This window comes from Theropithecus gelada, chromosome 4 (assembly GCF_003255815.1).
Source record: "Theropithecus gelada isolate Dixy chromosome 4, Tgel_1.0, whole genome shotgun sequence".
In the NCBI taxonomy this organism is placed as follows: domain Eukaryota; kingdom Metazoa; phylum Chordata; class Mammalia; order Primates; family Cercopithecidae; genus Theropithecus; species Theropithecus gelada.
In genome coordinates, this window is record NC_037671.1 from 107,840,881 (window position 1) to 107,847,832 (window position 6,952).

The 6,952-nt window shown below is 45.9% G+C and overlaps 1 pseudogene across 1 annotated transcript in view; it reads left to right on the top strand.

Annotated features, from left to right (window-relative positions):
* LOC112622634 overlaps positions 1 to 6,952 on the top strand; it is a 44,847-nt pseudogene that overhangs the window by 23,451 nt on the left and 14,444 nt on the right. Inside the window, exons 3-7 of the transcript XR_003119012.1 lie at positions 38 to 803; positions 1,095 to 1,403; positions 5,572 to 5,747; positions 6,319 to 6,555; positions 6,676 to 6,946. The product of XR_003119012.1 is annotated as a signal recognition particle subunit SRP72-like (transcript). The remainder of the gene's footprint in view (positions 1 to 37; positions 804 to 1,094; positions 1,404 to 5,571; positions 5,748 to 6,318; positions 6,556 to 6,675; positions 6,947 to 6,952) is intronic.

A 6,952-nucleotide genomic window follows, 5' to 3' on the forward strand; every position in this document is an offset into this window, starting at 1 on the left:
AAAAAAAAAAAAAAAAAAAAAAAAAGAATTTAACAAGGCATTACTTGCTATGTACACAAACCAGGCCAAACACTGCCTCAAAATATCTGCCTGTTTACAGTCTCACAGTCCTGAGCATCTCTTACCTGTGTTAATCCAAGCCGCCCAGCTCTGTGTGAAAAGCAGCACACAAAAGCAATAGAGCTGCTTCAGGAATTTTCAGATCAGCATCAAGAAAATGCAGATGAAATTAAGCTGACCATGGCACAGTTGAAAATTTCTCAGGAGACTATTTCTTAGCATGTCTAATATTGAGAAGCATAGAGGAGTTAAAGCAGAAGCCAGGCATGGGGTCTGCATTAGCGACCATGTATTGCCACAAAGAAGATATTAATAGTACCACTGATGTCTTCACACAAGCTATCCGGTGGTATCAAAACCATCAGCCCAAATCTCCTGCTCATTTGTCCTTGATAAGAGAAGCTGCAAACTTCAAGCTCAAATATAGGCAGGAGGAGGAGGCAATTAGTGACCTAGAACAGCTATGGAAACAAAATCCAAAAGATATTCACACCCTGGCACGGCTTATTTCTGCTTACTCACTTGTAGATGCAGAGAAAGGCAAAGCTCTTAGTAAACACTTGCCATCATTAGATAGTATGTCTCTAAAAGTAGATGTTGAGGCTCTTGAAAATTCTCCTGGTGCCACGTACATTTGGAAGGGTGGAAAAGTTACTAGAGATAGTCAACCAAAGGAACAAGGAAAGGGAGATTTGAAAAAGAAAAACAAGGGAAAACTGCCTAAGAATTATGGGCCGGGCGCGGTGGCTCAAGCCTGTAATCCCAGCACTTTGGGAGGCCGAGACGGGCGGATCACAAGGTCAGGAGATCGAGACCATCCTGGCTAACATGGTGAAACCCCGTCTCTACTAAAAAAATACAAAAAACTAGCCGGGCGAGGTGGCGGGCGCCTGTAGTCCCAGCTACTCGGGAGGCTGAGGCAGGAGAATGGCGTAAACCCGGGAGGCGGAGCTTGCAGTGAGCTGAGATCCGGCCACTGCACTCCAGCCCGGGTGACAGAGCGAGACTCCGTCTCAAAAAAAAAAAAAAAAAAGATTTATGACCCAAAAGTTACCCCAGATCCAGAAAGATGGCTGCCAATGCGAGAATGTTCTATCTGGGGAAGGAGGAAAGGTAAAAAGAAGGATCAGATTGGAAAAGGGACCCAGGGTGCAACTGCAGGAGCTTCATCTGAACTGGATGCCAGTAAAACCGTGAGCAGCCCACCCACCTCCCCAGGACCTGGCAGTGCAGCGACACTATCTGCCTCTACAAGTAACATCATACCCCCAAGACACCAGAAACCTGCAGGGGCTCCAGCAACAAAAAAAGAAACAGCAGGCTGGGCGCAGTGGCTCACGCCTGTAATCCCAGCACTTTGGGAGGCCGAGGCAGGTGGATCATGAGGTCAGGAGATCGAGACCATCCTGGCTAACACAATGAAACCCCGTCTCCACTAAAAATACAAAAAAATTAGCGGGGTGTGGTGGCGGGCACCTGTAGTCCCAGCTACTCGGGAGACTGAGGCAGGAGAATGACGTGAACCCGGGAGGCAGAGCTTGCAGTGAGCTGAGATCCGGCTCCTGCACTCCAGACAGGAGCGAGACTCTGTCTCAAAAAAAAAAAGGAATATAATAAAGGTAAATACAGCAAGAAGCACAGAACTTCTCCCTCTTCATCTCCATATTTTCATAAATAATTTCTTGTATTTCAAATGGGAAACATCTTCCTCAAAGTCTGCCTAGTAAGATATGGTCTACTGGTTGCCTCATAGCTTTGTACAGATTATAAGGACTGAAAATACGGCCAGGCGTGGTGGCTCACGCCTGTAATCAATCCCAGCACTTTGGGAGGCCAAGGCGGGTGGATCATGAGGTCAGGAGTTCAAGACCAAACTAGCCAACACAGTGAAACCCTGTCTCTACTAAACATACAAAAATTAGCTGGGTGTGGTGGCATTTACCTGTAGTCCCAGCTACTCAAGTGGCTGAGGCAGGAGAATTGCTTGAACCTGGGAAGCGGAACTTGCAGTGAGCCAAGATGGGGCCATTGCACTCCAGCTTGGGTGACGGAGCAAGACCCTATCTCAAAAAAAAAAAAAAAAAAAAAATTGGGCATTTACCCATCTTGGTATCTGTTGTATCCTTTATCTGTGTGTGCTGATTGGATCTTTTTTCAGTTTCACAAACCTTATCTGAGGTTTTCCAGGATTTAAACAAAAACTACTTCTACTATTTCAGTTAGAGTCTGAAGACACTTCTGTTCAAGTCCCACTTTAAATTATGTCTTAGGAGGCCTTAGGTGACTGGAAGTGGAATCTTCTGAGCATTCCAAAATATCTGCTAAGAAATATCATGTGATAAAGAGGGACCTTCTTAATACACTGATGTTCTTCACTTAACTAAATGAATGGCCACAAGAAAAAAAAGATTTCCATGATAAAAAGTTGAAATGTAAAGAAAAAAAGATCTGTTCATGTCCTTAGCCCATTTTTCTAATGAACTGTTCATCTTTTTCTCATTGATTTTTATGGCTCTATATAAATTGAGATGCTTAATATATGTTGCACATATTTTTCCAGTTTGTCATTTGTCTTTTTGCTCCTGCCATTCTTCACTATACAGACACTGAAAATAACATACGCTGTAAAAACTGCTGTCAAATCTTTTACTTTATAGGTTTCTATTTGCTGTTAAGCTTAGAAAGACTTTTCCCATACTGGAATGCTATTAACATTTACCTATACTTTCCTTTAAGATTTATTGAATTTTAAAGGAGTCCTATAAATGAATATACCTTTCCATTCAGCAAAATATACCACCACTGTAACATTAGCTGGAATTAAAAACAACAACATCTGCATCAGTCGCAACTTCAGAAAGATGTGCTGTAAATGTCATCATCCACATAGAAGGGAAGTGATAGGACCCACCAAGGATTTAACACACTTATTGGTTTTATCCCCCATGGATCCTTATTTTAAAGAGTTTCTATGCATTAAATAACTAATTTGTTTTAACTCATTTAATTAAATTTGTTTTAATAAAACAAGTGTTCTATAACTTCTAGTCAGAGTTCCTGATCATTGCCTCATGGTCTTTTCACTAAGGTCAAATACAAGGTTCCTGATCATCATGAAGTACCACAGTTACTAACACTTAGTATACAAAAATCTAAAACATTTATTAACAAAATGTGGTATATACATACAACGGGATATTATTCAGTTTTCAGAAGGATGGGAATTCGGCTGGGCGTGGTGGCTCATGCCTGTAAACCGGGCGCTTCGGGAGGCCTAGCTGGGAGGACTGCTTGAGCCCAAGAGTTCAAGACCAGCCTGGGCAACATAATGAGACCTTGTCTCTATAAACAACAGCAAGAACAAAAGGATGCAAATGCTGACATATGCTATAACATGGATGAACCCTGAGGACATCATGCTAAGTGAAATAAGCCAGTCATGAAAGGGCAATTACTGTGTGATTCCACTTATATGAGGTACCTAGAGTCGTCAAATTCGTAGAGATAGAAAATAGAAGGGTGAGGCCGGGCGTGGTGGCTCAAGCCTGTAATCCCAGCACTTTGGGAGGCCGAGACGGGCAGATCACGAGGTCAGGAGTTCGAGACCATCCTGGCTAACACGGTGAAACCCCGTCTTTACTAAAAATACAAAAAACTAGCCAGGCTAGGTGGCGGGGGCCTGTAGTCCCAGCTACTCGGGAGGCTGAGGCAGGACAATGGCGTGAACCTGGGAGGCGGAGCTTACAGTGAGCTGAGATCCGGCCACTGCACTCCAGCCTGGGCAACAGAGTGAGACTCCGTCTCAAAAACAAAAAAAAAAAAAAAAAAAGAAAATAGAGGGGTGAGTTCCAAGGGATGCAGGGAGGGGAAAACAAGGAGTTTGGGTTTAACAGGTCTGGAGTTTCAGTTTGGGAATCTGAACAAAGTTCTAGACAGAAGTGATGGTTGCATGATAACATGAATGTACTTAATGCCACTGAACCATACACTTAAAATTTTTTTTCTTTTTCTTTGAGACAGAGTTTCACTGTGTCATCCAGGCTGGAGTGCAGTGGTGCAACCTCTGCTCACTGCAACCTTACAGCAACCTCAGCCTCCCAGGTTCAAGCAATTCTTTCACCTCTGCCTCTCAGGTAGCTGGGATTACAGGTGTGTGCCACAATGAGTGGTTAATTTTTGTATTTTTAGTACAGACAGGGTTTCACCATGTACAGACAGGGTTTCACCATGTTGGCCAGGCTGGTCTCGAACCCCTGGCCTAAAGGGATCCACCTGCCTCAGCCTCCCAAAGTACTGGGATTATAGGCGTGAGCCACCCCACCCAGCCAGGGTGATAAATTTTATGGCATGCACATTCTACCACAAAAAAATTAGTATGTTAGAATTTAGAAACTAAATTAACACTATCTCAGCCAAATTTTAAAAATTTGACATTTTAATTACATATTCCATGCAGTCTCAACTAGAGACAAATGTACAATTTCTGTAAGGCTTTTGGTAATACTGAAATGCTTCACAGAATCCTAAACAGAAACCCATGCAGTAACTAAATCACAGCATTTCTTAAGAGAAATGCGTTTAAACTCAATGTTTAAATGCGTTTTACAAATCACATGCATAGTTGAGCCACTCTATCTTCACTCTCTCCAGGAGATTGTTAGTTGATGCTGTAAATGAGTAGAAGAGATGAAGAAACATTCCCACCTAGCTTAGCCATGTACATGGTAGCCACTCCACAAACCTTCCTGAATTCAGATACTGGAATCTATAGCAAAATCAAAAAGAAAACCTGGGCTTCCCACTGTCCTATAAACTATCCAGTGAGAGGGCTGAAATTTGGCCTGACCCTTCTTTCATTACTCGCCATCTCAGCGTCAATGTTGGATGATTCCATTTAAAACAGGCTTCAGGTACCACACATTGCTTTATGGGTTAAAAATCTTTTTCTATTCAGAGTTTTGGTAGGTAAAAAACTGTGAATAACCAAACTAGCACTCTTAGAACTCCATATGCAAGGCTGAAAGGTAAATATGATTTAAATATGATTTATACACACAAACTTTCTAAATGAAGAGGACATTATTTTAAAATAAACAATAGTAAATGCATAAAGTTCGTATTTCTCAACCACGGGAAGTAATCATGACTTCCTAATCATCTTCCATGTATGAAAGTTCCATTGTGTTGAAAACATTTTTCCCCATATTCCTCCCTCTAATTCAGCACTACGGACTTTAACTTTGGAAGCCAACACCTCCCCACATAATGTAAAAAACAAAACCAAAAATAAATAAACCTGCTACTTCCACAGCCCTAATATACAGCTCTTAAAATTCTTAAAGGAAATTCACATCGTCTAACAACTTTCATACAAATTAAGTACTATTCTTCCAACTGAGGAACTACACATCAAATTTAGCTATTCACAATTTATTCATATCAGCACTTTCATGCCAGTTATCTAACGAAGACTTCACTAGAAGACAGGACACTTGTGACTCTCCCATTCAGAACGTGGCTATCACTGCACAACGCGAGATGAGTCTGCCCGTGGCCTCTCTGGATTGCAGCCTGGCTATGTGCAAGGTGCCCTATCACTTGTCATCCATCACGATCTCACACCCCAGCAATCTGGCGCTGCGGAGCCCGGGGAGAACTTTCCAGGACCACGGCACCATTCCCACCGGGTTTGTCTGCAAGAACTTCAACTGAGAAATGGAGACCCCAGACACGGAGGAAGAGGCACAAAGGAAGGCACTCACACCCACCCCTACAACGGGTTTTTATGTTCTTCAAAACCTTCGAAATAACTTCCTCTGTGCTTTTTCATAAACCTGCCGATGGCAATGACTTAATGGATATCCTTAAGGTGCTGAACTACTGTAAAACAAAAGGGGGGTGGGGGGAGACCCCAAAGAGATGCAGGAGACAGTTCCTGGCGAGGGGAGTTGATTATCCCCGACGGGAAAGTCTTAAGAGACTTTCTGATGACAAGGGCAGTTCAGCAGGTAGAAGGAATAGGTCCCTAACGGACATCAACCCCGTAGAGGGCTGTGTCACCCTCACTTCCTTCCACAAAGCCAGGCCACCCTCACCTTCCCACCCCTGAAGCGGTGTCACCACAGGAAGAAGTAGACACCTTCCAGCTAATTATCCCAAGCGGGTCAAACTTTGGAATCGGCGTCCTGCTCCGTGTTGTGGAGCGCATGGCAAAGAGGAAGGGTTGGTGCTGGGAGCAGAATCTCCGTGATTTGCCAGAGGAAACAGCACAGACTCCAGACAGCAGAAGCGCCGGGATTTCCATGCAGCTGCCACGACAGGTGACCGGGCCCGCTCTGCAGACACCCGGCTTGCCCGGGGGCTTCGCGGAAGGTGGGGCGGGCGGGCTGGGGAGACCGGCCCGGCAGGGGAGGTGGCGGCGCGGCCGGGGAAGCCGCTAGGGCCCGACGCCGGGGAGGAAGAGGAGGAGCGCAGCCCAGTCTCCCTGGGGAAACCGTTTTCAGGGATTTTCTGTCTCCACAATTAAGAAAAAAAAATGGCTCCAAGCCAAACGCCTCCCGATCTCACACACACACCACACGCACCACCCCACACGCACGCCCGCCCCGCGCTCAGCTTTCGCCCCATTTTCTCACACGCGGAGACAAAAGGCTCCCACAGCCAAGCAGCGGCCACGGCCGCCGGGCCCGGGTCAGACGCCCCCTCGCGCCGCCCCCTCCCGAGACTCCCGCAGCCGCCGCCCCGACCCCCGCCCGCCGCGCTCACCAAGCCCGCCGCGCCGACCCCGGGGCCCGCCGCAGGGGGACACACGCCCGGCGGGGCAGGGACGGCGCTCGGGCCGGCGCCCCCTCCCGCGGGACTGCGCGGCGCCCAGCCCGCCGCGGCGGCGACA